General features: G+C 50.7%; 1 protein-coding gene across 2 annotated transcripts in view; it reads left to right on the top strand.

Annotated features, from left to right (window-relative positions):
- The first annotated feature begins 422 nt into the window (after nucleotides 1-422).
- Nucleotides 423-23,807, top strand: part of TMEM51 (transmembrane protein 51) — a 49,220-nt gene continuing 25,835 nt past the window's right edge. The window contains exon 1 of one of the 2 annotated variants that reach the window (XM_061187082.1): nucleotides 423-585. The gene's annotated coding sequence lies outside the window, so the exon portion shown is untranslated. Of the gene's footprint in view, nucleotides 586-1,398; nucleotides 1,751-23,807 lie in introns of those variants that run through there. The other variant, XM_061187081.1, reaches the window with a different exon arrangement.

Genomic DNA, 23,807 nt, shown 5'->3' with positions numbered 1-23,807 from the left:
TGCAAGGGAAGCAGGTGGTAACCTGGTGCTTGATCCACAGTAAGGATGTGAGGAATACCAGTTATTGATATACTTATGGAGACTCATTACTCTGTTTCTCTAAATGCCTTTCCCACCCCCAAATTGGCTTCTTTATAGACACCAGGGTCCTGTTGAACTGTTGCCGTTAAGAAGCAACGGGAAAAAAATACCCACGTGTGACCACTCTGTAGGTATACACACATGGGGACCATGTGTACCCATGAAGTCAGCAGTTTGTAAGTGAACTTGATTGCAATTACCACCAGGGTGTCTATTTTCCATCCTGGACAGGGCAGATTCCCAGTAGGAGGCGCCTTCTGTCCTCAGCTAGGTTCTCTGACACCCGGCCAGCTGCCTATCAGCTTTTCTCAGGTCTTGAACTTCAAAGGGCTGGACACTCACCGGAGAAAGGGACCCTGGCCTGACCGGTCTTGGAATTCAGAACAATCTAAGGTTGAGAGAGGAGAAGGGCAACCTTCTCCCTCTGCGTTGAGAATCGGGCTGGGTCCCAGCAGCGCAGTTCCAGGGCAAACCTCCAGGCAGGGGCCCCACGCAGGATCGCAGGTAAGAGGCGCCCTCCCAAGCTGTGGTTCACGCTCCCCAGAGCCAGGCCTTGGGCAGCAGCTCTGGGGCTCTAAGCAGAGGCGGACCACCCTCCTGCCACCTGGTCAGCAGGACACCAACCGGTGCTGCTTTGGGCAAGTCCTCCGCAAAGCTGGGAACGGGCTCCCAGTTGGGGAGGCACCCGAGCCGGGGCGCCCCCATCCCGGGCGCGGGCACAGGCACCTGGAATGGGCTCCACCCCGACCAAGGCCCAGGTGTGAGACCCGGAGGGCGCCCAGGGAACCCGGGAGGGGGTGGGGAGCCGAGTCGAGGGCCTGAACTGACTCGCTTTTCAAAAACTCGCTTCCTCCTTTCTTACCTCCGCCCATCAGTTACCTCGCAGGGCCCCAGCCCTGTGCGGTGCAGGCGGGGCTCAGCGCCCTGAACCTGCCGTAGGGTGAAGAGGGAGGCGGCGGCCTCCCCAGGAAGGGGCGGGGGAGGGGGGAGGCCGGTGCACCGGCTGGCCAGGTGAGCGCCTCACCAGGTAAAGGCGCGGCAGGTGGGCCCGCTGAGCTGAGCCGCCGTGGCTGGTACGGAATCTCTGCTCTTACTTAACCCTTAAAACCCGGACTCCGGGCCGAGACGCCCCTCCCCACCCTACCCGCACACATCCAATTCCCGGTCCCCCGCGGGGGGGAAAGGAGTCAGGGCCCTGTCCCCTCCCCCCCGCCCCCCACCCCGGTTTAGCCAACTTCAAGCGGCCCAGCGCCCCCGGCCCGCACTCCTCCCCCAGCCGACCAGACGGAGTGGGTGTCCGCCCTCCGCAGCTGGGGCTCGGCGCCGCGGGCCTCTGGGTGGAGCGGACGGCCGGGCTTGGCGGAGAGGGTCGACTGGTGGGCGGTGCCTCTCGGGGCCGGAGGCCGCTCTGGGCCGGCACCGCCCTCCGCCTCTCGCGGTCCCTCCCTCCGGCACGCCGGCGCCCAGCGGCCGCGCTTCCTGCGTCCCCATCCCGGTCCGAGAGCGGGCTGCGCGCTCTTCGCCCCCGCGCTGCCTCGACAGAGATTCCCCGGAGCCCCCAGCCCCGGGATCGCGGCACCCGAAGGAGGCAGCCTGTGGGGGCCGGGGTCGTGTAGCCCCCAGCCCCCGGCCGCCCGACCGAGACCGAGCTGGACCCGCCGCCGCCCCGGTGAGTCTGCGCCTTCCGCGCCGCCGCGCCCCGCGGAGGGATTGTTCCCCACAGGGCCCCGGAGGGAGTCGACGGCTGTCTGGGTCTGTCTGTCCGTTCGTCTGAGAGCTTCCTGCCCGGGGTCTTCGGCGGGAGGACTGCGTACTCGCATCCTCTGGAGCCGCGCCGGGCCAGTGAGGGACCACCCGGCTCCCGGGCATCGCGCTGAGGCCAGCTGGCTTCGCCTGGGGGAAGGCAGCCGGCCTCCGGGCCCCCTGTTGGCGGGGACAGGTGCCATCCGCCTGGCGGATTTCGAACCCTTGGCCAAAGGGGCACCTTCCCTCCGTGCTTAGAGCAGAACTTCTCAGTAGGTCCCAGGAAACCACCCGGCGCTGCCCGAAAGAGCCCTTTCCCCCATCCCTTATTCCTTTTCGGAAAGGGAGACTTTTAAGGGATTTAGATTCGTGTGTGTGTGCGCGCGCGCGCGTGTGTGTTAGGTACTAGAGTCAAAGGGTGAGGAATCGGGTGTGAGCAATGGGGTGTAACTCAGGTTTCTTCACCTAGTAAAATGGGAGTGATAACCTCCCGGGGTGAGGTGGGGCGTTCGTGCCTGCCGCAGAGCAAGTATCAATACTACTCAGATCCAGATCAGATCTCTAGTCTGCGCCCTGAAGGGAGCCCTGTGGCCCGGAATGCCAAGTCTGATTAAGAGGGATGGGCACTTTCAGAACGAAATCTTTCCTAGCCAAAGGACGAGGGTGCAGGAAACCTGGACGTCCCTACGGTTTCCCGGGTCCCGCCCGGATCCTCCCAGGTGGGTAGTGGCGACCGGCATTTGTGCAGCGCTCTGAGAAGCTGCGACGGGTCCTCGCTAACTCTGCGGGTGGTCCAGGAGCTGGGAACCCAGGTGTAGACGGAGCGGGATGGGCGGGGCCGGAGCCAGCCTGGCGGGAGGCAGGAGAGGGATTGTCCTCTAAGGCTGGCTTCTGGCTTTCGTTCTGAGGGGGGGGTCACTTCGAGGATGGCCTTCCTAGTGAAGGGTCGGCTCTGGGACCTGTGACTGGCTTTCACACTTTGGAGACGTCACACAGGGATCTTGACCTAAGTTGATAGGGCCAAATGGAATTGGGAGGGGGCCCCTTTCCCTCCAAATGTGTCCCTCCCCAGCTTGCCAGAGCTATCGCCCAGATTGGCAGAAAAGGCGGAAGAGGGAGAAAGGGGGGGAGACTGGCTGGGCATCTGTTCCTCACAATGCCCTGAGCTGCCAGTGGTTCAATGATTAGGGCCTCTTGAGTATCACAGAGGCCCAGGCCGGCCCCCCGGGGATACAGGGCCAAGGGGCCTCAGAGAGTTCCCAACCTAGTGAGCAGTAAATGGCAAGTGTCGTAAAGAGGTGGCAATATAGTCAGACCCCACCATTCCCTGGCTGTGTGACCCACAGTGTCACTTTGCCTCTCTGAGCCTCAGTTTCCTCATCTGTACAGTGGGAATGATAACCTAGGGTGAGGGGGGACATTCATGCCTCACACATAGCAAGTACTCTGTAGGAAGCTATGGTACAGGGTTAGGGAAGAACAGAAGAAAGAAAGTAACTCAGGGTGAGGCATGCCAGCAGGTCCTGCTAAGAAAAGAATGTTGGTATATTAAACAGTGAAGTGGAGTCTCTCAAGGGGACAGGGTAGGAAGGGTGTCTGGGCAGATGGAACAGCCCAGGCAAAGGCATGGAGGTATGAAGGTGCACGAGGTGTGCTGGACCGAGGGAGGCGCTCAGGTAGTGGCAGGTGGGTTTGTGGGAGGATGCAGGGAAGTAAAGGGAGTGGAGGGTCTGGAGTGAGCTGGACCGGAGAGGTGGGGCGAGGTCATCACAGGTGGGACTTTATTCAGTGGACATCTTAGAACCGATCCACAGATGTTGACTGTGTGCCTTCTGTGGGCCAGGCACTGTTCTAGGTGCTCAGTATACAACGGACAAGAAAGACACAAATTCCATTCAAGTTCTTTAAGCAGGAGAGTTATTTGATCCTGTTGCTGTGTTAGGAAGATAAATCTGGCTGCGTGGAAGTTGGATGGGAGTTCGCAGAAGGTTGCTAGGGGAAAGGAGGCTGGCCTGCAGGCTGGTGGGGGCATCAGGAATGAAGAAGCTGGCTTGGCACCCCACACAGGAGGCAGAGATTAACAGGTGGTCTTGGCATGTAACCACTGGTCAAGGGGGAGATCTGTGGATTCAGTGTGAGGCTCAGACTGCCAGCCTGTCCTCTACCAGAGCAAGGTGGTGGGACCTTGGCAGGGCCCAAGCCCCTCCAAATGCGGCTTTCCAGCTCTCTGGCTCCAGAAGTCCCGAGCCCCAGGAGCGTCTACGTCTATGCGAGGAGTGGCGATGCTGGAGACAGAGCCAGCAGCCCATCTCCTGTTGGCATTTGCAGTGGGCAGCCTGTCCCTTTGGGGGGCTCCTGTTTTCCTGGGTCACGATTCTGGTAAATGTTCTTCCCTCCCTCTGCAGGGCTGGCAGTAAAGCCCTCAGAGCTCTTGGGCTGGAGGAGACCAGAGCTCCAGGACCTCTGGCTCTGGGCTTCTCATTCGAGGGACTGAGAAGAGTTTTCTCCCTAAGTGCCAGGAAAATTCCCTAATCTCAGATGCCTTCTGACTGGGGATGTGGTGAAGGGTCTGCTTCTGGCTGCTGGCTTTTGCTTTCCCTTTTGTTGTGTCTGCTCTGAAGTTTAGAGGAGTTTTTTATTTGTTTGTTTGTTTTGTTTTGTTTTTTGCAATTGACAGCTGTAAGAGTATCCTTCTCCTGGTTATAAGTCTCCTTTACTTGGAGATGGACCATGCACGGCCTTTCACCTGCCACGGGAGGACCCTAGAATGTCCTCTCATTTGACAAACAAAACTCAGAGAGGGGAAGGAACTCACCCAAGGGCCCACAGCAAGTCAGCAGCAGAACCGGATCTAGGTTCCTCTACATTATCCCAGGAGACTGGCCACATTCAAGTCAGAGACTTGTTATGGGCCCCAGGTTAGTCCAGGTGGGAGGTTTCCTCAACATCTGTCTTGCTCCTCTCCAGTTTGGACAGGTGGCCCTGTTTAGCCTGGTGATGTTTTTTCTTCCTCCTTTCTTCTGGATTGAGCCTTTGGTGCACCACCCACCATGCTGGGAGCTCTGGCTCCGCGGAGAAACAGGTCACTTGTTTGGCTTTGCCTGCTCCAGGCCAGACTGCCCGACCCCTCCTGGACAGCCCCGAGATGCTGGCCTGAGGTCGTGCTCTGGGGATCTCTGCTAAGTGCCTCAGGCTGACTGTCAGGTCCTCCCTCCCCTCAGCCCCAAGCCCTGTGTCAAGATGCTGGGCTGGCCCTCGCCTTCTAGTCTGTGTTGTTTACTCGGGCCGAGCAGCTGAAAGTTTCCTTATTCTCTCTTGCCCTAGATTTCTCAGACATAGCAGCCCTTAAACCTGAGTGCTGGTTCCTTTAGCTCTTAGAATACTGGAGCCAGAAGGGACCTTAGCCATCCGAAAGTCCACTCCATTTGTTTTACAGATTGGGAAATTGAGGCCCAGGGAAAGGGGAAGGGAAAGGACGGGCCTGAGATCAGAGCCGGGGCTAGAACCCAAGTTTCCCGATTCTGTCTTGAATGATTTTGAGGATGGATCTTGAAGAACAAAGAAAACAGAGCACACTTCTCCTCCGAGGGCGCCTTTCTCCCTATACTCCACACTGCCAGGAATTTGGGGGGTACCCACGGTCACACGTCCAGAAGGAGTAAACGCTGGGGCCCCCGGAAGACAAGGGGTATATGTATCTTGACATTTGCAGGACCTATCTCTTCAAACTGACTTTCACGCCAGGGACTAAACTAGTGACTAAACTTACTTGCTGCTCCCTGAACCCTACTTTATCATGTACCCCTGGATAGACAGGCTCTTGAAGTTATTTTCTGCCCCAGGTTACAAAGGAAGTACATGCTGATTGTAGAAAACTCGGAAGGAAAACATCATGATATGCTGACGACCGCTGTCGACACGGTGGTGTCTTATTCAGACTTCTTTAGTTTGCTTGCTTGGCTTGCTCTGCTATTTCATATCCTGGTTTTCCAATTCATCATCATGACGTGTACTTTCCCCACGTGACGGTTTTTTCACACCGGTTCTAACCTGCCAGTCTCACGTGCTTCTACCATCTGATGGCTGGAAGGTACTTAGGAGGCCAGAATTTTGTGGCCAAAATCAGAACGCTCCAGTAGCCCAAATTCTGTAACGCTATGCAAATTACCACTGTGGGACTTCAGGGGGCCACTTCTCGGGTCACCATCACCATGGCTGTTGGGGAAAGGGCTGTGTTTACCAAATCTAATGCAAACATTGATTCTCAGTGAGCTTCCTAGAAATGGAGGACATCAGCCATCAGGGGTGGGGTGGGTGTGATCCCAGGATTATAGGAGGGAGGGAGAGAGCTTCGTTTCCTCTGATCTTTTGCTGTGTTGGTTTTAACCTAGCCAGGTGCTTCCACCCTGTTGTTATCACCCCTTTCCCCAAATCCCCCCAGGACTAGGCACTGGGGTGGCAAGTGCAGGTCCCTCGAAAAATCAGAATTTGGTTTGCTTGTCTCCAAGCCCTACCTCTTGGAGAGGCAAAGATGGCAAAGATGTGCAGAGAATTTGTTACCGACTCAGGTGATAAGGTCGGTCACCCCACCCTGGGGACAGGATTTCCTGGTGTCTCTCATCCTCTAACAGGATCGAAGCCTTGCTAATGCCATGTAAATTGTCAATACTAGACGTGGTCTTGGGGACTTCCCTGGTGGTCCAGTGGTTAAGACTCCACGCTCCCAATGCAGGGGGCCCGGGTTCGATCCCTGGTCAGGGAACTAGATCCCGCATGCTGCAACGAAGATCCCAGGTGTCGCAACTAAAAACCCGGCTCCGGTTCACTGGGGTTTTTTTCTTTTTTTTTTTTTTAAGATTTTTTTTGTTTGTTTTGATGTGGACCATATTAAAGTCTTTACTGAATTTGTTACAATATTGCTTTTGTTTTATGTTTTGGTTTTTTGGCTGCAAGGCATGTGGGATCTTAGCTCCCTGACCAGGGATCAAAGCTGCACCCCCTGCACTGGAAGGCGAAGTCTTAACCACTGGACCGCCAGGGAAGTCCCTCACTGGTTTTTATATGGTGATCCTGGGAAACTTGGGATTCCTTGGATGGGTCCCAGAAGCAACTCAGGGGTTTGTGGGGACAGGGCTGAGTGGTGGGAAGCAGGGCCAGCTGGGAAGAAACTCTGCTTACAAATATTAAAGATGTCATGGTGCGAAGGATCCCTTTAAAGAGATTCTGTGACTTTAAAAAGAAAACGAAACCGCTGCTGGTCTAGCCGCCTCGATTCTTAGAAGAAGAAACTGAGGCCAGAAAACAGAGTGACTGGGGCCTGTGCGGGGCAGGTGAGGGCTCTCAGGCCTCACATGGATGAGGGTCTTCAGATGAGGCACTAAAGTCAGTATCAGACAGAGCTCCTCGCTGGAGACACACGTTGGCCCTGCAGCCTGCCTCTCCTCTGGGCCACACTGGTATGTGCGCTAGGAATTCATGTTTATCATCAAGCCTGTAACTGTCGTGCCAGTGGTCCAGCTTAAATTGCACAATGCACAAAACAGTCATTTGTTCAATGCCAGCATTTAAAACACATCACAGGGTTGGTTAAGCCTGTTTTGGCATTTCTCCTTTTTTTTTAATGTCCCCAGAGCTTCCCTAATGGAAACATCCTACAGGCGATGGGCCCAAGGTCACTCAGCAAATCTTGGCAGAACCAGGATGAGAATTCACCATGGTGAGAGATGTCCTTTTTTAAGATCGTGGTCTCATAGGATGTATAATTCTGGATGCCTCCAGGAGGTTCTGCTATTTTTTCTATTCAAGATGTAGAACCACGTGACTCTAATGCTTGGTGAATTTTTTGTCTTTGCCACTTTTTCCTCTTCGCAGCTGGTCTGGGAGAGAAAAGGAGAGACAGACTTTCTTTACCCTTTTTCCACATTTTCCCCACCCCCACTGGCCGGGCTTGTGTTGGTTAGGGTGTGGACATGGTTTCCCGAAACTTGGGCATGGGGGGAATATGATAAAAAACAAAACACTCACACTTTCAGACTCCATATATTACAGCTTCATTAGTGTGGTGGGTAGGGATTATATATCAGAGTTGCCTTTGGGTAATTGTTTTCAAACACTGACAGATGCAAATTAGACCATGGGGAGTGGGGAGGAAGTTGTCTTTGGCTGCCAAGAGCTGCCATTTTAAACGAATGTGCTGCTAGTGTTGTGTGCTGGTCACGGAGCTGGTGGGGACCTGAGAGGCCAGCTCCGCCCCCTAGATGGGCCAGTGGTCCCGGGAGCCACCGTTACAGTACAGCTGACCAGTGGCAAGGAAACCCAGGAGCTTGGAGGAGTTGGTTTAACCCAGACTTGGAGAGTGAAGGAAGGATTTTCAGAAAGGGCGAAGTCTCAGCTGAAATCCGAAGGGCGAGCAGAAGGTCAGCAGCTGTGCCTGGCAGAGGTGCAGCCTGTGCAAAGGCCCAGCAGCATAAGAGAGCTTAATTCACACAGGCTGATACTAGATGTGAAGGGCAGGGGTGGGAAAAACCATTTACTTGATTTCTTTCATTCAACCAGTATTCACTGAGTTCACTCTACAGGCCAGGTGTTCAGGGTTTTGGGGGGAAATGTTCCATAAGGGAGACTCAGCCCCTGCTCTCCTGGAGCTTACACCGTACTGGGTTGGGGGAGGGGTCAGTACATTAGGAAACGAACAAGGGAACTCAACCAATAACCATATCAGGCACTGAACTGAAATCTTTGCCGCTTCCCCACTGCCTGCAGGAGCAAGTCTGGGCTAAGCCCCTTCGCTTTCAAAGCTCTGAAGACTGGACTCTTTAGAGTTTAGACTCAGCTTACCTTTCCAGACCCATTCCGGCTGCCCCGATCCCTCTCCGCACCCCGGTGCTTTGGTCAGAAGGAACCAGGAACCGCTTCCCACCTCACTTTCCTCCCCCACCCATAGCCACGAACTTTGATGACTTTTCTGTCTAGACTGTTCTCTGTCCCAATCAAAACTAAAAGCAAAACTTGGAGAGGTGAAGGGCGTTGTGGATGACCCTAGTGTACGTATCAAAACTAAGAAATTCACATTACTGCTGGCTAAACGACAGACTTTACTGGGATCTCACCAGCGTTCCCACTGTCATGTTTCTGCTCCGGGACCTGGTCCAAGACACCACCTTGCGTTTAGTTCTCCATCCCCTCGTCTCTCCTGATCTGTGACCATTTCTCAGTCTTTCCTTGAATTCCGTGACCTCGAGAGCTTTGACGAGTACTGGTCAGTGTTTTGTAGGATGTCCCTCACTTTGGGTTTGTCTGGTATCTTCCCATGATTAGACTGAGGTTTGAGGTTTGGGGAAAGAATACTGCAGAGGTGAAGTGTTTTCATGACATCATGTCAGGATTTCCACCATGTCAGCATGACTTATTGGGGGTGTTAACCTTGATCCTTTGGTCAAACTCATGTTTGCAAGATTTCTCCACTATAAAGTTACTCAAGCCCCTTTTTGGAAGAGGCTTTTAAGCATGGTAGTAAAAGGTCAAATTATAAAATAAATTCTTGAAAGTGATTGATAGATTGGGCTTCTAAAGTTAAAAAAACTTTGATATAGTAAATATTAAACTGGAGCAATATTTGCAACACATCCAGACAAGGGGCTGTTTTCTGGACACATACAGGATCTCTTCCAGTCAGTAAGGAAAGGCTAAATGTCCTAGTTAAGAAATGGGATAAAGGAATAGATATAGAAGATGTGGTACATATATACAATGGAATATTACTCAGCCATAAAAAGGAACGAAACTGGGTCATTTGTAGAGACATGGATGGACTTAGAGACTGTCATACAGAGCGAAGTAAGTCAGAAAGAGAAGAACAAATATCGTATATTAACACATATATGTGGAGTCTGAAAAAATTGGTATAGACCATCTTATTTACAAAGCAGAAATAGACACACAGACGTAGAGAACAAATGTATGGATACCAAGGGGGAAGGTGGGATGAATTGGCAGATTGGGATTGACATATATACACTATTGATACTATGTATAAAATAGATAACTAATGAGAACCTACTGTATAGCACAGGGAACTCTACTCAGTGCTCTGTGGTGACCTAAATGAGAAGGGAATCCAAAAAAGAGGGGATATATGTATATGTGTAGCTGATTCACTTTGCTGTACAGTATAAACTAACACAATATTGTAAAGCAACTATACTCCAATAAAAATTAAAAAAAAAAAGAACAAATGCCATTGACCCATAAGCACATAGGAAAAAAAAAAACCCAACATTCAACCTCATCATATTAAAGAAAATGCTAATTAAAACAATGCCATCTTTCACATATAAAATTTTAAATGTTTTGAAAAGTTTAAAAATTTTAAGCTGAAAAAAGGAATGCTGGGCTTCCCTGGTGGCGCAGTGGTTAAAAATCCACCTGCCAATGCTGGGGACACAGGTTCGAGCCCTGGTCCAGGAAGATCCCACATGCCACAGAGCAACTAAGCCTGTGTGCCACAACTACTGAGCCTGTGCTCTAGAGCCTGCGAGCCACAGCTACTGAAGCCCGCGCTCCTAGAGGCTGTACTCCACAACAAGAGAAGCCACTGCAATGAGAGGTCTGTGCACCGCAACGAAGAGTAGCCCCTGCTCGTCGCAACTAGAGAAAGCCCCCGCGCAGCAACAAAGACCCAACGCAGCCAAAAATAAATAAATAAAATAAATAAATTTATTTTTTAAAAAAAGGAATGCTGATATGGGGAGATGGTGATTTCACAAGCTCAGGGAGGGAATGTAAATTGGAGGACATTCTGAAAATGCATGTCAAAGCTTTAAGAAAGGTAGCAGTTTCAGGGGCTTCCCTGGTGGCACAGTGGTTGAGAATCTGCCTGCCAATACAGGGGACACGGGTTCGAGCCCTGGTCTGGGAAGATCCCACATGCCGCGAAGCAACTAGGCCCGTGAGCCACAACTACTGAGCCTGCGCGTCTGGAGCCTGTGCTCCACAACAAGAGAGGCCGCGACAGTGAGAGGCCCGCGCACCGCGATGAAGAGTGGCGCCCGCTTGCCGCAACTAGAGAAAGCCCTTGCACAGAAACGAAGACCCAACACAGCCAAAAATAAATTAATTAATTAATTAATTTAAAAAAAAAAAAAAAGAAAGGTACCAGTTTCAATACTAGGAGTTTATCCAGAGGAAACATGATTGTATAAGGAGTTAGTTTCAACAGTTATTTTTTTTATAATAGCAATAAAATTAGAAACCAACTGTGTGTCTGGCAGTAGAGGATTGGTTGTATAAATGATGGGTCCTCCATGTACTGGAATATTCCTCAGCCACTAAAAATTATAGTTTAGATGAATACTGGTGATGTGCAGAATTGTTCATTATGTATCAAAAATTTCAAAGGTCACAAAAACATACTGCAGTAAGATCTCATTTTTGTAAAAAATAAAAAAGTGTGTTTGTTTACAAAACACTCAAAGTCTGAACACCATCATAGATATTATCAGTAGTTACGGATGGTGGGGTAATGGATGATTTTAATTTTCTTTCTGCTAATCTAGATTTATTAATTTTTGTTTAATAAACAGGCAGTATTTTTATAACAAGAGAAAATGTTTTACTGTTAAAAATCTCATAGGGTTTTTGTGGATCCCCTTAGGGTTACTACTAGGTAAGGTGCTTTGTGAGCTGTAGAGGGCTTTGCAGTTATTAGCCTCTATTCCAGGTGATTCTTTTCCCATTTTTAACTTTGAGCATCTGGGTCTCCCTTCCTAGCCTTAGGAAGCTGAGATAGGAGCAAGGCGGGAACCACAGCAGCTCGCTGATCTGTCTGTTATAGGCTGAATGTTTGTGTCCCCCCAAAATTCATGTGTTGAAGCCCTAACCCCCAATGTGATGGTATTAGGAAGCAGAGTCTTTGGGAGATGATTAGGTCATGAGAGTGAGACTATCCTCATGGGATTAGTGCCCTTACATGAAGAGGAAGAGAGAGAGAGATCACCAAGGAAAGGCCATAAGAAGACAACATGAAGGCTGCCATCTACAAGCCAGGAAGTGGGGCCTCACCAGACACCAAATCTGCCGACACCTTGTTCTTGGACTTCCCGCCTCCATAACTATAGGAAATAAATGTCTGTTGTTTAAGCTCCCCCCCCCCCAAGTCTACGGCATCTTGTTATAGCAGCCTGAGCTAAGATACGACCTCCCAGCGTTATGATACACACATATATATATGTATGTATATATAAAACTTGAAGTGTGTGTGTGCTTTACAAACAGTAAAATGTACCCTTTTTCATGTATAGTTCTGTGAGTTTTGGCAAACACAAACAATTGTGTAACCACCACCATGATGAAGATACAGAAAAATTTCATTAACCACCCCCCCAAATTCCCTCATGCTGCCCCTTTGTAGTCAACCCCTCTGCCACCCCTGGCCCTTAGCAGCCAATCATGTTTGCTGTCCTTGTAGTTTTGCCTTTTTTCCAGGATGTCATGGAAATGGAATCATACAGTATGAAGCCTTTTGAGTCTGGCTTCTTTTACTCAGCGTAATGCACATGAGATTCCTCCATGTTGCATTTGTTCCGTTGTGTGGATGTACCACAATTTATTTATTCTTTCACCTGTTGAAGGTTATTTAGATTGTTTCTGGTTTGGGGAGATTATGACTAAAGGTGCTGTAGACATTCACATGCAGATTTCAGGATGAACATAAGTTTCTCATTTTTCTTGGGCAAATACCTAGGAGTGGGATTGCTGGGTATGTATGGTGAGTGTATATTTATCTTTATATGAAGTGGCCAAACTTAGATAGTTTCATGCTGATGATCCAAGGCAGGGAGGGGGGAAGAGAATGGACTCTTATTGAGCACCTACTGTGTGCCCCGCACAGAGCCAGGAGTTTTACACACATAGCCTCAGGCAGTCCTCAGCACAGCCTAGGAAGTAATGGGCTCTGGCCCCCCTTTACAGGTGACCCACAGAAAAGGCAATTTCACATAATCTGACCTAATACATGCAGAACTACTCTCTTTGATTCTGGGGACAGCCAAAGGGGGGGCCATGGTAGGAGACCGTCTAGCCTCCGTGGTATGTCCTTTACTTCTGCCCACCCCCACATTGTTCTAGCATTTATACATCTTTATCACCTCCAGCCTAGCTCAAAGTCCATTTGCTTGAGTGTGCACCCCTAAACTTCCGTAAGAAGGTTTTTCCCAGCTCCTACTTCCAGGACCACAGCTGTATAGGGACCTAATAAAATATTAATAACACCCTCCCCTCCAATGTGGAACTTTAATGACCTGTGTTGAACACCCAGTAGAAACCATTTGTCATCTCTCCTTGAGTGATATTTTGCCTTTTCCCAACTGATGTGGGTTCAGCTCTGCCAGGAAGTAAGTTGACTTTTTCCCATTGGTGACCTCCCCCTTCCCCATGTCACAGGAGAGGAAGTAACAATGGGTTATGTATAGTTCTTAAGTAACTTTTTATTAACTTTTTGTTTAACTAGAAATTAATTTAATTGGAAAATATTTTTATACATGGTAAAAAAAAAAAAATCAAACAGTATAAAAGGACATCCAATGAAAAATGTAAATCTCCCTCTCATTCAGACCCCTAGGCCCTTTTCCCAGAGAGAGCCATGGTTCATAATTTCTTGTATATGCTTCCAGAAATTTTCTGTGCATATAATGATGCTTGTGAACACTGCTTTTAGATATTCTCCTGGTAATCAAAACAATAAAGTATTATAGTTGTCTGGATCATTATGAAATTGTTGGGTAATTTTAGACTTGTAATAACTCATATCAGGATCCTCAGAAGTGGGTTAAGGACCCAGTAACCACCTGAGATTTTCTGTCTGACCTTCCATCTCTGCTTTTTTCTGTGGAAGGTCCATAGCGTTCATCAGATTTTTAAAGGGGTCTATGTGCCCCAAAACAAACAAACCGAAAAAAGAAAAAGGAAGGGACTTCCCTGGTGGTGCAGTGGTTAAGAATCTGCCTGCCAGTGCAGGGGACGCAGGTTCAAGCCCTGGTCCGGGAAGATCCCACGTGCCACGGAGGAACTAAGCCCATGTGCCGCAACTACTGAGCCCGCGTGCCTAGAGCCCCGTGCTCCACAGCAAGAGAAGCCACTGCAATGAGAAGCCCGTGCACCGCAACGAAGAGTAGCCCCCGCTCGCCACAACTAGGGAAAGCCCGCAGGCAGCAATGAAGACCCAAAGCAGCCAAAAATAAATAAATTAATTTAAAAAAAAAAAAAGCTTTCAAAGAAAGGAAGAAGCATGGCCAGTGCTATAAGAGAAGCAACCTTTTACAGATAAACAGTAGATAAATGGGTAATTAGCTGGGGGATACAAGTTCTGAATTTACGGATCGTTGGTGCTTAATTTTGTGGTTGGAAGTTGATGGAGCCATAGGTTGAACAGGGGAGTGTGCCTGGCTGAGCCACCAAGGATGAAATTCGTGGAGTCCTTCAAGGCCTGGGTGTTTCTGCTGACTCATCGCATGTGGGGAAGCATGTCGGCGTCCTGAGAGCATTTGTATGCTCTTGCCCAATTACTGGCAACTGGGATGAAGTTGCCCAGTTCCTGGGAGATCCTCACCGAGAAGAGCAGACAAACTTGCTTCCTACAAGGGAGTTTCAGGCTGAAAAATACTCAAAAAGAGTTTAGGGTAATTCCTGGCAGGCAGGGCCATATCCGGTTGGTCATGAAAGTCAGGGATGTTTGGGGAAATATCCTTCATGGGGTCAATATCCTTGATGGAGTTGTGGGGCAGGGGGAGGTGCAGGGGGGCAACCCCAGCCTTCCCATCACCTCTGTTTTGGGATGGCTGGCTGGCTGGCCAGAGGGTCTGACCTTACAAGGTATTTCTAATATTAGAAATGTTAAATATTCGTAGTAAATGTATTTACATGTATTAACCCCTAACTCATTGATCCTCATAACGGTTCTACCACATGGGGAAACTGAGGTCGGAATATGCCAGCTACCATGCAAACAACCCCACATCTCCCCAGCTTCAGAGACTTAGTAGGTCACAGCCTCATCTGTTGGGTAGCGGAGGTAAGATCTTTGCTCCCCCCCACTCCCCGTCATTCAGGGCTGCTGGGGACTCCCCCTACCTCCTCATCCTGCCATGCTGCCGCCTTGTGGGTCTCAGCTGAAGTGTCCCCGTCTCTGAGAGACCTTCCTTGATCACCTTGTCCAAAAGACCATCTTCCCCCTTTACTCTTTCCTATTCTGTTTCCTTTTCGGAACATCTCTTGTTAATCCATCCCTCCACGTGTTTGTCTCTTTCAGTAGAAGAGAAGCTTCACGAGAACAGGCTTTGTCTTGTTCATGCCTGTGTTCATCGTGCCGGGCCCCCAGTGGTTGGTCAGTGAGCGTTTGGTGAATGAATGAATGAATGACGTCAGCAGAGATTTGTTGAGACTTTATGACGGGCATAGTTCCGTGCTCAGGGTTTGAGGAGTCCCAGAGAAATGTAAAAATGCTCTGAGGCGGCGATCAGAAGAACACAGGTATTAAGTCCTGCCTGCTTAACTTTTTTTTTTTTTTTAAGATTTATTTATTATTTGGCTGCGTCAGGTCTTAGTTGCGGCATGCGGGATCTTTCGTTGCGGTGTGTGGGCTTCTCTCTAGTTGTGGCGTGTGGGTTTTCTCTTCTGTAGTTGTGGCGTGTGGGCTCTGTAGTTGTGGCGTGTGGGCTCTGTAGTTTGCGGCACGCAGCCTCCCTAGTTGAGGCGCGCGAGCTCAGTAGTTGTGGCGCGCGGGCTTAGTTGTCACACGTCATGTGGGATCTTAGTTCCCTGACCAGGCATCGAACCTGCGTCCCCTGCATTGTAAGGCGAATTCTTTACCACTGGACCACCAGGGCAGTGCCCTGCCTGCTTAACTTTAAATTCAGTTAAAGAGAGAAAGTAGGAAGGAAAAAGACTCCCTCAAGACATCCGAGAGCTGCCGGTGACAGTTGGCTAAGACAGAGGTCCTGCATTGACAGCTCAAAGGAGAGCTGCTCCCTGCTGGCTGTGGGGGAAGGGGAATCAGTTGGATGTGGACCCAACCAGGATGCGAGGCCTTCCTGGTTAGCTGGGGGAGGGGAGGAAGCCAAGGCAGAGAGACTCACAGTGTGCAGAGATGGGGAGGCAGACCTACGTGACCTCAGGGGTGACATCAGGACCATTTCCCTCCCTCGGATGTGTCCCTGACATTGCACTGATCTTCCTTCTGGGAGAGAGCACGTTTTTATCCATGCTGGAATCGTTGGTGCCTGGTACAGGGCCCTGCACACAGTGGTCACTCAAGGAACATGGGAAGTAAGGTTGAGCGGGGCAGTCCACACCCTCCCGGGAGATGGGACTTTGTCCTGTAGGCTCTGAGGGACTCCTTTGACGTTTTGACAGACACAGTGGCTGGAGGGTTGGCGTGGCTGCACTTACAGGCTGAGAAAGCCTTAGAGAAGCAGGTTTTAGTAATTCTCACAATCAACCAGGCCTGAGGAATAGGAGGGAGATGGTTAGGGCAGGAAGAATCACTGCAAAGAAAGGCTTTGAGAAGGAAGAAGAAACAAGTTTGGAGACCAAGGGAATGTGGCAGTGAGCAGGGGCTGCAAATGCCCATGTCTAAAAGGATGCAGCAGTGGGTGTTAAGGAGAGAGTCTGGCCAGACGTGAGGCAGCAGGGAGTGGTGGGGATTGTGGCAGAGTGGAAGGCAGGCCCCTTCCATAGGAGACGGCTGTGACACAGCACCGGCTGCCTGTTACATGTGAGAACTGGGGCCAGGGCTACCAGGTTTTCAAGTTTTGTGTATGAGATCACCATGTTCTCAATATTGGCAGCTACTCTATAGCATATAAAATAAGTAACACTTCACGGACTAAATAAGACATGTCCGTGGGCCAGATACAGCCCTTAGGCTGCCAGTTTGAGACCTGGGGGTGTGTCTGGGTTGGGGATGGGGTAGGGAGGAGAAAGAGTGCTCAAGGACACTGAGATTTCAAGCCCAGGTCACCGGGAGAATGGTGGCCTCTCACACTGTAATTAGGAAGTCTGAAGGAGAGGGGGCGGGGAAGGATGATGTTGGAATGATGTGGACGAAGGAGGATGTCTGTGATGTATGACGAAGGAGGACACGGACCAGCAAAAGCAGCTTTTCTGCGGAAACAGCTGGATTGCAAAGGCCGTTGGTTAGAGACTGGAGGGAGGGCCTGTGAGTGTGGTTCTTTGGTGATGGGTCTGGAAGTGGTCTCCCTGGGACCTTCTGTAAGGGGTTCATTCTGTTTTGGATTTGGCAGAGGGTTCGTTTAAGATTTGCACCCTGCTAGGAGGCAAACGTAAGAACGCGGTGTTAGAGCCTTAGAGACACAGATTTGAATCCTGGGTCGGCTCCTTGCTGTCAGGGACCTTGGGCCAAGTCTCTCTGGGGCCCCCCTTTCCTGGGTCTCTGTCCCGCGTGGATGAGAATGTTGGCCTTGACGGGTTGGGAGGAGGTGTCCCCAGCCCCTCCCCAGGTCCCCGTGCCCCACACCGGGCGCTAAAATACTTGTCTTACAGTAACCCTCACCCCGCACGACCCCGGCCTCCTCTCCTGGATCCAGGGCCTCGGATGGGATGCACACGGGGTCCCTCCTGGTTCCCCTCAACCCGCCTGGGCATCATGAATCCTACCTCCCCCAGCGTGGCTGCTCCTATCGGCCACCTAGAGCCACGGCACACCCACAACATCCAGAAGAACCTCCCTTCACTGCGGGGGACTCTCAACCCCCCGGGGAGGGATCCTGAAGGACAGAGAGTGGCCGCCTCCCTGGTCAGGGCAGCTGGAGAACATCCTGCGGCCCTGGACGCCAGTTCAGGGGTAGTTTTGTGCGACATGGGCCCTGTCCTCATGGAGCTTCTAGTCTCTGGCAGGAGGGAGGATGACACAGGCTACTCAAGAGCCTGTGTCTGGTGACACAGGCTACTCAACACCAGACCACAGTGTTTGTGGTAACATTTATTGAGTACTTACTACGGGCCAGGCACTGGGTTACCTGGCTTCTCTGGGTTGTTTTACTTAAGTCCCACAACATTGCACTAAGGGTCGTTCTATTATGACGCCCACTTTACAGATGAGGAAACTGAGACTCAGCGAAGTCGCTTGCTCCCCTCCCTCCCTAGGTTGCAGAGCTGGGCCTCCCTGGCTCTCGGGAGACCCCACCATTTAGCTGTAGAGAGGCAAGCAAATGGGTGTATTAGGAGCATCACGGACAAGGTGGATTCAAGCTGAGACCGAAAGGAGGGAGAACACAGCTGGAAGGAACAGCCGTGTGCACGAGAGGGCCATGTCCTCTGTGCCCAGGCCCCGCGCCTCAGGGAGTATTTCTCAGTTGTCCACAGTCACCAACCGCATCCACCAAACCTAAAGTGGAAGCGAAATAAGCTCCTAGTGCTGCGTCAGTACCAACCGGGTAAAGGCTGCCTGGCGTAGTGGTACATGCCCTACCCACTCGAGCTCATGGCTTCCTCTGGCAGCTCCATTAGAGAGACACACTTTTTATTATGCCCCTTTTACAGCTCAGCTGAAATAACTTGCTCAAGTTCATAACCAGGAAGCTGTGCAGCTGGGAGTCGAACCTAGAACCTCTTAGCTCCAGAGCCAGAACTTTTAACCCTTGCAAAGGTGGTAGGACTTTGCTGAGTGGACCCACAGGCCACGTGAGGCATGTGTGGCTAGAATCCCTGGGGCAGAGCTGAGAGGCAGTCTTGGTGGAGGAATAAATCAGTCCCTGGTCCTCCCTGGCCCAGCTCTTAGCTGTAGCTCTTGCAAGCCTCAGCTCCCGCACTGGGTCCTTCCACCCTGCCTGTCTCTGCATCCTCATGCCCAGCTGACTTCCCAGGCTCCGCATTGGTCCACACTCAGGATGAGGGTTCTAAGGCTTCCTTGAGCATCAGAATCACTCAGGGAGCTTGCCAACAGCAGGTCCCGGGCCCCCCCCCCGATTCTGCTTCTATAAGTCCACAATGGGGCCCTCAAATCTGCATATTTAGCAACCCCCCTCCCCAGCTCTGTCAGGTAGGGGATGCAAGGGTTCTCAGATAATAGCGGGGCCCAAGTTCCGCTCCCTGACCCCCACCTGCTGCTGAGTCAGCCACGGCCACCTCCTTTTATACACCTCCGGTTGCTTAGTCCTTACTCCAGTGCCACGGTTAGTACTGCGGTTGCCCCCATTTTACAGATGAAGAGAGCAAGGCTCAGAAAGGTGAAGCGGTTTGCCTAAGGCCACCCAGGCAGACCTGGATTTTAATCACCACTGACTCTACCCACGTTGCTTTACTGCCTCTGCTAAATTGGCATTGGGGGTCCCTGGGGGTCCCCGGTGGGGTTTAGAGGAAGGGCTGTGAATGATGCATTTTCATCACATGCAATCTGTAGCCGCTGGGGAAGGAGGCATGAACCTTAGTCAAAGCCTCGGCAACCAGAATACTCCTTGCGTTATCTCCATGGGCTTTTCAGCCTGGTGTGAACAGCTGACGTCATTAGTCAGAACTCAACAGGTTCAGCTTTCAAAGCTACATGTGAATCAAAATGTGGAATGACTCAAAGATCATTGGGTAGGAGGACGGATTCCTCTGTGACCCAGAGCAGGTCCAGTAACCTCTGGGGGCTTCTCCCCTAGATAGACTAGGGAATCCCACCCCAACTGGGCTGCAGCACCCAGAGAGAGGGTGAAAGTAAATGCTTCTCCCTGTGCCCCAGCAATTCCACTGCTGGGTATTTATGGAGAGAAAGGCCAACAGCGACCCACCAAAACTCTTACACGTATGTTCATAGCAGCTTGTACCCAGCAGCCCAAACGAGAAAGCAGCCCAGGTGTCCACCAGCAGGTGACCAGATAAACAAACTGTGGTGTAGCCATACAATGGACTTCTGAGCAAGAGAAAGGAACCAAACGAACTACAGACACAGGCAATACCGTGGATGAACAAAAGAAGGCGGACAGAACACACGCTGTATTGGTCCATTTATATACATTTCTAGTACAGGCAAAACTAACCTATAGTGACAGAAAGCAGATCTGTGATTGCCTGGGGTGGGGGATGATTGGAGGAAGGCACACACAGGGAACTTTCTGGGAGTGGCTTGTATCTTGATCTCAGCAGTGGTTACATGGATATATGTTGTTAAAACTTATCAAACTGTACACTAAGATCTATGCAATCTACCAGATATACATTATACTTTAAGTAAACAAGTAAATGACCATATGCCTCTACCCCAGCCCTGGCAACTCAGAGTCAGCAGTCCTGGGTGGGGCCCAGGGGCATCTGCATTTTCAACAAGTACCACAGACAGCATCGACCTTCAGCCTGGGGTGGGCACCCCAGACTCTAATCGCTAAAGTCTCTTCTGGCCAGGACAGTGTAGTCTTTGAAGATGTTGAGCATTTACTATTAGTCTGTTTTTAAGCATAAACCTAACTGGGGTCAAAGTCTGGTCCCGGGACTGACTCCTGATAATCGGCAAGAGCAGCTCTAAGCCGTGCACAAAGCACCCTCAGTTACTGGGCTGATCCTGGCCATGTGCCGGGCATCACAGGGTCTGCTGTGCTGGGGACAGAGGGCAGGACTCCTGCACAGGGCTGCGGACGCCTGCCAGGCACTGGGCATCAGGCAGAGCTAGACAGGCCCTCTCTGGGTTCTGTCTCCCTGCCCTCCGGAAAATCATGACTTTGGCTGTGTGTTGAGGAGCTGCTGCGTTATACTGTTTCGTGTATACATTGAATTTTATAAGAGGATGTTCTTAGGCACCTCAGCTCAGAGTCAGCCTAGGCTCAAGTCCCACATCTCCACAATTAACTGTGTGTCTTTGTGCAAGTGACTTAACCTCTCTGTGCTCCTTATCTGTGAAATGAAGAAGATGGCAATACTTCTTCGCAGTGCCTTGAGCAGGGGAAGCATTTAGTAAATGTTGGCTGTTACAATTACTATTACCTAATTTAATGCTTATAATAACCCTATGGGCATAGGTGCTATTCTTATCCTCATTTTACAGAGCAAAAACTGAGGCTCAGAGAGGTCAAGTCCCTGGTCCAAAGTCACATAGCCAGGACTGTGTGGAGGCTGGAATCAAAACTGGGGTCTGCCTGACTCCTGAGGCTTTTCACTGCACCACACTGCCATCAGCTTTGTGGGATGGGGATCATTACAGAAGACCCCCATGCACTGGAATGAGAATCCATCGCTAGTTGAACAAGAGATGTGCCCTTCTTCAGGAAGGCTGTGTGTACTGGTTCTGAAAGTGGGTTCACATCCTGGCTCTACCAGCTGTGGAGCCCTGGGCAAGCTGCTTAACCACCTCAGTTTCCTCATCTGTAAAATGGGAGTGCTAATCCTGACCTTAAAAGGCTGTTGTGAGGATGAAATGAGTCGGTATGTATGTGGCACACAGAATGGCATCCAGCACACGGTAAGCCCATAAGCCTGGTCAGCTTTATTTACCGTCACTGCAAGGTTGCACACCTCTCGGTTCGTGACTGAGCCGGGTGGGACCCCAGCTGCGAGAGGATGGGAGGTTGTCCTTCATGCCTTCGAGGAAGTGACAGGACAGTCTGCAGGGCAGCCTGTGACAACAGGCAGAGAAAAGAGCCTTTTGAACCATGTGCAGGGAATCTGAAGTTCTGGGATTAAACCCTCTCGTGGATTCTCTCATTTTAAAAACTCAAAGCCTTGTTCCCAGCCTTGTCCCATGTCTCCTCACCATCATGTTTACTCCATTGGAAGCAATTCGGGGCTGACAGCCCCTGCCATGTCTAAATGGACGGCAGGCTTCTCGCCGCACTGAGCTGGCTCTCAGGTTGGGGGGTGGGGTGGCAGCAAGTGCTGGGCAAGACTGAGCTCAAGGTGGACAGACAACCCTTTCGTTTGTTGATTTTTTGGATTTCTGTTTTTGTTGTTGGTTTTTTTTGTTGTTGTTGTTTGTTTTTTTGCCTGCATCTTGGGAACCACAGTGTGGATTTCTCAAGCTGCTCTGTTTCGTTTGGGTTGAAAACAAAAATAAAAGGCAGACCATCAAACCGTGACATCCAGCTGCCTGCATGAGACTCCGTGAAGGCTGGTTTATAAATGAAAAATGTGTGACCGCACTAGGCTGAAAGCAGAGGGGCCACACAGCACAGCGTGTCTCTTCTGGAGTCCAACCCCTGTGCTCTTCTTGGCCTGAGGAGGTGCCAGTCTGCCTCTCTGAGCCTCGGTTTCCTCGTCTATGAAATGGGCACAATTGTGGCACCCACCTCATGAGGCTGTTGTGAGATGAGGCAGTGAAGGTCTTAGTCCAGTGCCTGGTACACAGTACAGATCCAACAAGCATGAGCTAACGGGATTATCGGTTTACCAGCCCGACTCTGAGTTGAACTGTTCAAGCTCTGGGTCTCTCACCGACTGGCTGTGTGACCTTGGGCTAATTAGTTCACCTCTCTGAGCTTCAGGTTCTTCATTTGCAAAATTGAGGCCCCGTGTTCCCTATGTAAAGGCTTGTCCTGAGGATTAAATTAAGGAAGATAACTCCTAAAGGCAGCCTGGCACCATCCTTAGGATATTCAAGTGATTGTGCTGACAACGTGATGCTGGGGGCACATGACCTTGACTCTCAGGGAGGTTGAACAAGGTCATAAGCATCCCCCAAAGTGTCCCGGGGCTGCGATGCTGGGGGTACCTGGTACAGCCCCTAGTGCCAGGGAATGTAGTTGATGCTTCTTGGAGTGAGGGAGAGGCCAGACACCGGTTACTTACCAGGTGGTGGTGAGGGGTGAAGGTGTGCCAGCCGACAGAGGGCACAGAAATAACAACTGTTCCTAGCTTGAGTGGCCCCTGGGTCTTCCGTGTTGGGCTTGTTTCTGGACTCATGTCTGGAAGTAAAATGTTTCATAGCAACAGTCTTTGGGAACATATGGATAGACAGACCTTGCTTACACAGATTCCGAATACAAAGATGCAATTTACCCAAAAAGCACATGAAGGGATTATGATTCCCCAACAGCAGAATTCTTTATTTTATAGAAGTATTCACTAGGAAATTCTTCTCAATGTCAAGCACCCCTCGTACATGTAGAATGCTGTTTGATTTATGAATAAGAGGGCAGGATTGTGCAGTGGTAGCAGGTGTAGTTACAGGGGCTAGATCGCTCCCCACTCCACTCCAGGTGGAACCCCTGCTCTACCTGTTACCATCTATGAGACCATATGTCTAATGTGCCTCTATTTCCTCATCTGCAAAATGGGGATTATCATAAATAGTACCTATCTTACCTCATAGGTTTCATGAAAAATAAACAAGATAATCCATGTAAAGAGAAGTTAATGCCACATAGTAAGGGCATAATACTTGTGGCTGTTATTAATTCTAAAAATATTTGCAGAGCATCTTCTATGGGCCTGGTGCTGTCTGCCCTGTACCTGCCCTCGTGGAGCTTACTCTGGGGTGTGGGATATGGAGGGGAGGGGTGGAGGCAGACAAAACATAACGTAAACAAACAAGATGAATTCAGTCTGCCGTCATAGCTGTGTCCCAAAGCAACAGGGAGCTAAGATGTAGGATCACGTGGGGAAATGCTTGCAAACGTCTGGCTTGGAACTGTGATAGTGACATTTAAGTGACAGATGAGAGGGAGCCAGTGATGAGGGGCAGAGTGGTTGGAGCACGGGGTGGGGGTGAGGGGCAGACTGGAGCAGCTCTTCAGAGACTTGAGATGCACCTGCACCTCACCTGTGGAAATGCAGGTGCCGCACCAGCAGGTCCAGGCGGATCTGAGGTTCTACTTTTCTAACTAGCTCCAGGGCCACCGAGGCTGCTGGTCCGTGGACCACACTGTGAGTGGCCAGTACCGGAAGACAGAGGGAGCCAGGGTCCAGGTGGCAGAGGGCCTGGAAGGCAGGTGGGGAGTTTGGAGTTTATCCTCGAAGGCAGTAGGAAGGCAGGCAGGAGAGTGACATGACTAAAGGACGCT

The sequence above is a fragment of the Eubalaena glacialis genome, chromosome 3 (genome assembly GCF_028564815.1).
Source record: "Eubalaena glacialis isolate mEubGla1 chromosome 3, mEubGla1.1.hap2.+ XY, whole genome shotgun sequence".
In the NCBI taxonomy this organism is placed as follows: domain Eukaryota; kingdom Metazoa; phylum Chordata; class Mammalia; order Artiodactyla; family Balaenidae; genus Eubalaena; species Eubalaena glacialis.
Note: the sequence above shows the minus strand (reverse complement) of the source record. Positions and strands in the feature narration are given on the sequence as shown.